This window comes from Pristiophorus japonicus, unplaced genomic scaffold (assembly GCF_044704955.1).
Source record: "Pristiophorus japonicus isolate sPriJap1 unplaced genomic scaffold, sPriJap1.hap1 HAP1_SCAFFOLD_30, whole genome shotgun sequence".
NCBI lineage: Eukaryota > Metazoa > Chordata > Chondrichthyes > Pristiophoridae > Pristiophorus > Pristiophorus japonicus.
Window position 1 is genome coordinate 10064155 of NW_027252779.1, and position 9601 is coordinate 10073755.

The window sequence follows — 9601 nt, forward strand, 5'->3', positions numbered from 1 at the left end:
CTCTGACCTTTCTCCCCAGTCTATCCCCAGGACCAGTGTTTATCTGAGTCAATGGGACTCTCTCAGACCTTTCTCCCCAGTCCCCCAGGACCAGTGTGTATCTGAGTCAATGGGTCTCTCTCTGACCTTTCTCCCCAGTCCCCCAGGACCAGTGTGTTTCTGAGTTAATGGGGCTCTCTCCGACCTTTCTCCCCAGTCTATCCCCAGGACCAGTGTGTACCTGAGTCAATGGGAATCTCTCTGACCTTTCTCCCCAGTCTATCACCAGGACCAGTGTGTATCTGAGTCAATGGGACTCTCTCTCACCTTTCTCCCCAGTCTATCCCCAGGACCAGTGTGTATCTGAGTCAATGGGACTCTCTCTGACATTTCTCCCCAGTCTATCCCCAGGACCAGTGTGTATCTGCGTCAGTGGGACTCTCTGACCTTTCCCCCCAGTCTATCCCCAGGACCAGTGTGTATCTGAGTCAATGGGACTCTCTCTGAACTTTCTCCCCAGTCCCCCAGGACCAGTGTGTATCTGAGTTAATGGGACTCTCTCTGATCTTTCTCCCCTCTCTATCCCCAGGACCAGTGTGTATCTGAGTCAATGGGACTCTCTCTGACCTTTCTCCCCAGTCTCTCCCCTGGAACAGTGTGCATCTGAGTCAATGGGTCTCTCTCTGACATTTCCCCCCAGTCTATCCCCAGGACCAGTGTTTATCTGAGTCAATGGGACTCTCTCAGACCTTTCTCCCCAGTCCCCCAGGACCAGTGTGTATCTGAGTCAATGGGTCTCTCTCTGACCTTTCTCCCCAGTGCCCCAGGACCAGTATGTATCTGAGTCAATGGGGCTCTCTCCGACCTTTCTTCCAGTCTATCCCCAGGACCAGTGTGTACCTGAGTCAATGGGAATCTCTCTGACCTTTCTCCACATTCCCCCAGGACCAATGTGTATCTGAGTCAATGGGACTCTCTCTGACATTTCTCCACAGTCTATCCCCAGGACCAGTGTGTATCTGTGTCTCAATGGGACACTCTCTGACATTCTCCCCAGTCTATCCCCAGGACCAGTGTGTATCTGAGTCAATGGGACTCTCTCTGACCTTTCTCCCCAGTCTATCCCCAGGACCAGTGTGTATCTGAGTCAATGGGACTCTCTCTGACCTTTCTCCCCAGTCTATCCCCAGGACCAGTGTGTATCTGAGTCAATGGGACTCTCTCTGAACTTTCTCCCCAGTCTATCCCCAGGGCCAGTGTGTATCTGAGTCAGTGGTACTCTCTGACCTTTCCCCACAGTCTATCCCCAAGACCAGTGTGTATCTGAGTCAATGGGACTCTCTCTGACCTTTCTCCCCAGTCCCCCAGGACCAGTGTGTATCTGAGTCAATGGGTCTCTCTCTGACCTTTCTCCACAGTCCCCCAGGACCAGTGTGTATCTGAGTCAATGGGGCTCTCTCCGACCTTTCTCCCCAGTCTATCCCCAGGACCAGTGTGTACCTGAGTCAATGGGAATCTCTCTGACCTTTCTCCCCAGTTCCCCAGGACCAGTGTGCAACTGAGTGAATGGGACTCTCTCTGATCTTTCTCCCCAGTCCCCCAGGACCAGTGTGTACCTGAGTCAATGGGACTCTCTCTTACCTTTCTCCCCAGTCTATCCCCAGGACCAGTGTGTATCTGAGTAAATGGGACTCTTTCTGACATTTCTCCCAAGTCTATCCCCAGGACCAGTGTATATCTGAGTCAATGGGACTCTCTGACCTTTCTCTCCAGCCCCCCAGGACCAGTGTGTATCTGAGTCAATGGGGCTCTCTCTGACCTTTCTCCCCAGTCTATCCTCAGGACCAGTGTGTACCTGAGTCAATGGGAATCTCTCTGACATTTCTCCCCTGTCCCCCAGGACCAGTGTGTAACTGAGTCAATGGGACTCTCTCTGATCTTTCTCCCCAGTCCCCCAGGACCAGTGTGTACCTGTGTCAATGGGACTCTCTCTGAACTTTCTCCCCAGTACCCCAAGACCAGTGTGTATCTGAGTCAATGGCACTCTCTCTGACCTTTCTCCCCAGACCCCCAGGACCAGTGTGTATCTGAGTCAATGGGACTCTCTGAACTTTCTCCCCAGTCTTTCCCCAGGACCAGTGTGTATCTGAGTCAATGGGACTCTCTCTGACATTTCTCCACAGTCTATCCCCAGGACCAGTGTGTATCTGTGTCAATGGGACACTCTCTGACATTCTCCCCAGTCTATCCCCGGGACCAGTGTGTATCTGAGTCAATGGGACTCTCTCTGACCTTTCTCCCCAGTCTATCCCCAGGACCAGTGTGTATCTGAGTCAATGGGACTCTCTCTGAACTTTCTCCCCAGTCTATCCCCAAGACCAGTGTGTATCTGAGTCGAAGGTACTCTCTCTGACATTTCCCCCCAGTCTATCCCCAGGACTAGTGTTTATCTGAGTCAATGGGACTCTCTCAGACCTTTCTCCCCAGTCCCCCAGGACCAGTGTGTATCTGAGACAATGGGTCTCTCTCTGACCTTTCTCCCCAGTCCCCCAGGACCAGTGTGTATCTGAGTCAATGGGGCTCTCTCCGACCTTTCTCCCCAGTCTATCCCCAGGACCAGTGTGTACCTGAGTCAATGGGAATCTCTCTGACCTTTCTCCACAGTCCCCCAGGACCAGTGTGTAACTGAGTCAATGGGACTCTCTCTGAACTTTCTCCCCAGTCCCCCAGGACCAGTGTGTACCTGAGTCAATGGGACTCGCTCTTACCTTTCTCCCCAGTCTATCCCCAGGACCAGTGTGTATCTGAGTAAATGGGACTCTCTCTGACATTTCTCCCAAGTCTATCCCCAGGACCAGTGTGTATCTGAGTCAATAGGACTCTCTCTGACCTTTCTCCCCAGTCTATCTCCAGGACCAGTGTGTATCTGAGTCAATGGGAGTCTCTCTGACCTTTCTCCACAGTCTATCCCCAGGACCAGTGTGTCTCTGAGTCAATGGGACACTCTCTGACATTCTCCCCAGTCTATCCCCAGGACCAGTGTGTATCTGAGTCAATGGGACTCTCTCTGACCTTTCTCCCCAGTCTATCCCCAGGACCAGTGTGTATCTGAGTCAATGGGACTCTCTCTGACCTTTCTCCCCAGTCTATCCCCAGGACCAGTGTGCATCTGAGTCAATGGGACTCTCTCTGACCTTTCTGCCCAGTCTATCCCCAGGACCAGTGTGTATCTGAGTCAGTGGGACTCTCTGACCTTTCCCCCCAGTCTATCCCCAGGACCAGTGTGTATCTGAGTCAATGGTACTCTCTCTGACCTTTCTCCCCAGACCCCCTGGACCAGTGTTTATCTGAGTCTATGGTACTCTCTGACCTTTCCCCCCGATCTATACCCAGGACCAGTGTGTATCTGAGTCAATGGGACTCTCTCTGACCTTTCTCCCCAGTCTATCCCCAGGACCAGTGTGTATCTGAGTCAATGGGACTCTCTCTGACATTTCTCCACAGTCTTTCCCCAGGACCAGTGTGCATCTGTGTCAATGGGACACTCTCCGACCTTTCTCCCCTAGTCTATCCCCAGGACCAGTGTGTACCTGAGTCAATGGGACTCTCTCTGAACTTTCTCCCCAGTCCCCCAGGACCAGTGTGTACCTGAGTCAATGGGACTCGCTCTTACCTTTCTCCCCAGTCTATCCCCAGGACCAGTGTGTATCTGAGTCAATGGGACTCTCTCTGACCTTTCTCCCCAGTCTATCCCCAGGACCAGTGTGTATCTGAGTCAATGGGACTCTCTCTGACCTTTCTCCTCAGTCTATCCCCAGGACCAGTGTGCATCTGAGTCAATGGGACTCTCTCTGACCTTTCTGCCCAGTCTATCCCCAGGACCAGTGTGTATCTGAGTCAGTGGGACTCTCTGACCTTTCCCCCCAGTCTATCCCCAGGACCAGTGTGTATCTGAGTCAATGGGACTCTCTCTGACCTTTCTCCCCAGACCCCCTGGACCAGTGTTTATCTGAGTCTATGGTACTCTCTGACCTTTCCCCCCGATCTATACCCAGGACCAGTGTGTATCTGAGTCAATGGGACTCTCTCTGACCTTTCTCCCCAGTCTATCCCCAGGACCAGTGTGTATCTGAGTCAATGGGACTCTCTCTGTCGTTTCTCCCCAGTCCCCCAGGACCAGGGTGTATCTGAGTTAATGGGACTCCCTCTGACCTTTCTCCTCTATCTATCCCCAGGACCAGTGTGTATCTGAGTCAATGGGACTCTCTCTGACCTTTCTCCCCAGTCTCTCCCCTGGACCAGTGTGCATCTGAGTCAATGGGTCTGTCTCTGACCTTTCTCCACAGTCTATCCCCAGGACCAGTGTTTATCTGAGTCAAAGGGACTCCCTCAGACCTTTCTCCCCAGTCCCCCATGACCAGTGTGTATCTGAGTCAATGGGTCTCTCTCTGACCTTTCTCCCCAGTCTCCCAGGACCAGTGTGTATCTGAGTCAATAGGGCTCTCTCTGACCTTTCTCCCCAGTCTATCCCAAGGACCAGTGTGTATCTGAGTCAATGGGGCTCTCTCCGACCTTTCTCCCCTAGTCTATCCCCAGGACCAGTGTGTACCTGAGTCAATGGGAATCTCTCTGATCTTTCTCCCCAGTCCTCCAGGACCAGTGTGCAACTGAGTCAATGGGACTCTCTCTGATCTTTCTCCAAAGTCCCCCAGGACCAGTGTGTACCTGAGTCAATGGGACTCTCTCTTACATTTCTCCCCAGTCTATCCCCAGGACCAGTGTGTATCTGAGTAATGGGACTCTTTCTGACATTTCTCCCAAGTCTATCCCCAGGACCAGTGTGTATCTGAGTCAATGGGACTCTTTGATCTTTCCCCCCAGTCTATCCCCAGGACCAGTGTGTATCTGAGTCAATGGGACTCTCTCTGTCGTTTCTCCCCAGCCCCCAGGACCAGTGTGTATCTGAGTTCATGGGACTCTCTCTGACCTTTCTCCCAAGTCTATCCCCAGGACCAGTGTGTATCTGAGTCAATGGGACTCTCTCTGACCTTTCTCCCCAGTCTCTCCCCTGGACCAGTGTGAATCTGAGTCAATGGGTCTGTCTCTGACCTTTCTCCCCAGTCTATCCCCAGGAGCAGTGTTTATCTGAGTCAATGGGACTCTCTCAGACCTTTCTCCCCATTCCCCCAGGACCAGTGTGTATCTGAGTCAATGGGTCTCTCTCTGACCTTTCTCCCCAGTCCCCAGGACCAGTGCTTATCTGAGTCAATGGGGCTCTCTCTGACATTTCTCCCCAGTCTATCCCCAGGACCAGTGTGTACCTGAGTCAATGGTAATCTCTCTGACCTTTCTCCCCAGTCCCCCAGGACCAGTGTGTAACTGAGTCAATGGGACTCTCTCTGATCTTTCTCCCCAGTCCCCCAGGACCAGTGTGTACCTGTGTCAATGGGACACTCTCTGAACTTTCTCCCCAGTCCCCCAAGACCAGTGTGTATCTGAGTCAATGGGACTCTCTCTGACCTTTCTCCCCAGACCCCCAGGACCAATGTGTATCTGAGTCAATGGGACTCTCTCTGTCGTTTCTCCCCAGCCCCCAGGACCAGTGTGTATCTGAGTTCATGGGACTCTCTGTGACCTTTCTCCCAAGTCTATCCCCAGGACCAGTGTGTATCTGAGTCAATGGTACTCTCTCTGACCTTTCTCCCCAGTCTCTCCCCTGGACCAGTGTGCATCTGAGTCAATGAGTCTGTCTCTGACCTTTCTCCCCAGTCTATCCCCAGGAGCAGTGTTTATCTGAGTCAATGGGACTCTCTCAGACCTTTCTCCCCAGTCCCCCAGGACCAGTGTGTATCTGAGTCAATGGGTCTCTCTCTGACCTTTCACCCCAGTCCCCCAGGACCAGTGTGTATCTGAGTAAATGGGGCTCTCTCTGACATTTCTCCCCAGTCTATCCCCAGGACCAGTGTGTACCTGAGTCAATGGGAATCTCTCTGAACTTTCTCCCCAGTTCCCCAGGACCAGTGTGTAACTGAGTCAATGGGACTCTCTCTGATCTTTCTCCCCAGTCCCCCAGGACCAGTGTGTACCTGTGTCAAGGGGACTCTCTCTGAACTTTCTCCCCAGTCCCCCAAGACCAGTTTGTATCTGAGTCAATGGGACTCTCTCTGACCTTTCTCCCCAGACCCCCAGGACCAGTGTGTATCTGAGTCAATAGGACTCTCTGAACTTTCCCCCCAGTCTATCCCCAGGACCAATGTGTATCTGAGTCAATGGGACTCTCTCTGACATTTCTCCACAGTCTATCCCCAGGACCAGTGTGTATCTGTGTCTCAATGGGACACTCTCTGACATTCTCCCCAGTCTATCCCCAGGACCAGTGTGCAACTGAGTGAATGGGACTCTCTCTGATCTTTCTCCCCAGTCCCCCAGGACCAGTGTGTACCTGAGTCAATGGGACTCTCTCTTACCTTTCTCCCCAGTCTATCCCCAGGACCAGTGTGTATCTGAATAAATGGGACTCTTTCTGACATTTCTCCCAAGTCTATCCCCAGGACCAGTGTATATCTGAGTCAATGGGACTCTCTGACCTTTCTCTCCAGCCCCCCAGGACCAGTGTGTATCTGAGTCAATGGGGCTCTCTCTGACCTTTCTCCCCAGTCTATCCTCAGGACCAGTGTGTACCTGAGTCAATGGGAATCTCTCTGACATTTCTCCCCTGTCCCCCAGGACCAGTGTGTAACTGAGTCAATGGGACTCTCTCTGATCTTTCTCCCCAGTCCCCCAGGACCAGTGTGTACCTGTGTCAATGGGACTCTCTCTGAACTTTCTCCCCAGTCCCCCAAGACCAGTGTGTATCTGAGTCAATGGCACTCTCTCTGACCTTTCTCCCCAGACCCCCAGGACCAGTGTGTATCTGAGTCAATGGGACTCTCTGAACTTTCTCCCCAGTCTTTCCCCAGGACCAGTGTGTATCTGAGTCAATGGGACTCTCTCTGACATTTCTCCACAGTCTATCCCCAGGACCAGTGTGTATCTGTGTCAATGGGACACTCTCTGACATTCTCCCCAGTCTATCCCCAGGACCAGTGTGTATCTGAGTCAATGGGACTCTCTCTGACCTTTCTCCCCAGTCTATCCCCAGGACCAGTGTGTATCTGAGTCAATGGGACTCTCTCTGAACTTTCTCCCCAGTCTATCCCCAAGACCAGTGTGTATCTGAGTCGAAGGTACTCTCTCTGACATTTCCCCCCAGTCTATCCCCAGGACTAGTGTTTATCTGAGTCAATGGGACTCTCTCAGACCTTTCTCCCCAGTCCCCCAGGACCAGTGTGTATCTGAGACAATGGGTCTCTCTCTGACCTTTCTCCCCAGTCCCCCAGGACCAGTGTGTATCTGAGTCAATGGGGCTCTCTCCGACCTTTCTCCCCAGTCTATCCCCAGGACCAGTGTGTACCTGAGTCAATGGGAATCTCTCTGACCTTTCTCCACAGTCCCCCAGGACCAGTGTGTAACTGAGTCAATGGGACTCTCTCTGAACTTTCTCCCCAGTCCCCCAGGACCAGTGTGTACCTGAGTCAATGGGACTCTCTCTTACCTTTCTCCCCAGTCTATCCCCAGGACCAGTGTGTATCTGAGTAAATGGGACTCTCTCTGACATTTCTCCCAAGTCTATCCCCAGGACCAGTGTGTATCTGAGTCAATAGGACTCTCTCTGACCTTTCTCCCCAGTCTATCCCCAGGACCAGTGTGTATCTGAGTCAATGGGACTCTCTCTGACCTTTCTCCACAGTCTATCCCCAGGGCCAGTGTGTATCTGAGTCAATGGGACACTCTCTGACATTCTCCCCAGTCTATCCCCAGGACCAGTGTGTATCTGAGTCAATGGGACTCTCTCTGACCTTTCTCCCCAGTCTATCCCCAGGACCAGTGTGTATCTGAGTCAATGGGACTCTCTCTGACCTTTCTCCCCAGTCTATCCCCAGGACCAGTGTGTATCTGAGTCAAGGGGACTCTCTCTGACCTTTCTCCCCAGTCTATCCCCAGGACCAGTGTGTATCTGAGTCAGTGGGACTCTCTTACCTTTCCCCCCAGTCTATCCCCAGGACCAGTGTGTATCTGAGTCAATGGGACTCTCTCTGACCTTTCTCCCCAGTCCCCCAGGACCAGTGTGTATCTGAGTTAATGGGACTCTCTCTGATCTTTCTCCCCTCTCTATCCCCAGGACCAGTGTGTATCTGAGTCAATGGGACTCTCTCTGACCTTTCTCCCCAGTCTATCCCCAGGACCAGTGTTTATCTGAGTCAATGGGACTCTCTCAGAACTTTCTCCCCAGTCCCCCATGACCAGTGTGTATCTGAGTCAATGGGTCTCTCTCTGACGTTTCTCCCCAGTCCCCCAGGACCAGTGTGTATCTGAGTCAATGGGGCTCTCTCCGACCTTTCTCCCCAGTCTATCCCCAGGACCAGCGTGTACCTGAGTCAATGGGAATCTCTCTGAACTTTCTCCCCAGTCTATCACCAGGACCAGTGTGTATCTGAGTCAATGGGACTCTCTCTCACCTTTCTCCCCAGTCTATCCCCAGGACCAGTGTGTATCTGAGTCAATGGGGCTCTCTCTGACATTTCTCCCCAGTCTATCCACAGGACCAGTGTGTATCTGAGTCAGTGGTACTCTCTGACCTTTCCTCCCAGTCTATCCCCAGGACCAGTGTGTATCTGAGTCAATGGGACTCTCTCTGAACTTTCTCCCCAGTCCCCCAGGACCAGTGTGTATCTGAGTTAATGGGACTCTCTCTGATCTTTCTCCCCTCTCTATGCCCAGGACCAGTGTGTATCTGAGTCAATGGGACTCTCTCTGACCTTTCTCCCCAGTCTCTCCCCTGGAACAGTGTACATCTGAGTCAATGGGTCTCTCTCTGACATTTCTCCCAAGTCTATCCCCAGGACCAGTGTGTATCTGAGTCAATAGGACTCTCTCTGACCTTTCTCCCCAGTCTATCCCCAGGACCAGTGTGTATCTGAGTCAATGGGACTCTCTCTGACATTTCTCCCCAGTCTATCCTCAGGACCAGTGTGTACCTGAGTCAATGGGAATCTCTCTGACATTTCTCCCCTGTCCCCCAGGACCAGTGTGTAACTGAGTCAATGGGACTCTCTCTGATCTTTCTCCCCAGTCCCCCAGGACCAGTGTGTACCTGTGTCAATGGGACTCTCTCTGAACTTTCTCCCCAGTCCCCCAAGACCAGTGTGTATCTGAGTCAATGGCACTCTCTCTGACCTTTCTCCCCAGACCCCCAGGACCAATGTGTATCTGAGTCAATGGGACTCTCTGAACTTTCTCCCCAGTCTTTCCCCAGGACCAGTGTGTATCTGAGTCAATGGGACTCTCTCTGACATTTCTCCACAGTCTATCCCCAGGACCAGTGTGTATCTGTGTCAATGGGACACTCTCTGACATTCTCCCCAGTCTATCCCCAGGACCAGTGTGTATCTGAGTCAATGGGACTCTCTCTGACCTTTCTCCCCAGTCTATCCCCAGGACCAGTGTGTATCTGAGTCAATGGGACTCTCTCTGAACTTTCTCCCCAGTCTATCCCCAAGACCAGTGTGTATCTGAGTCGGAG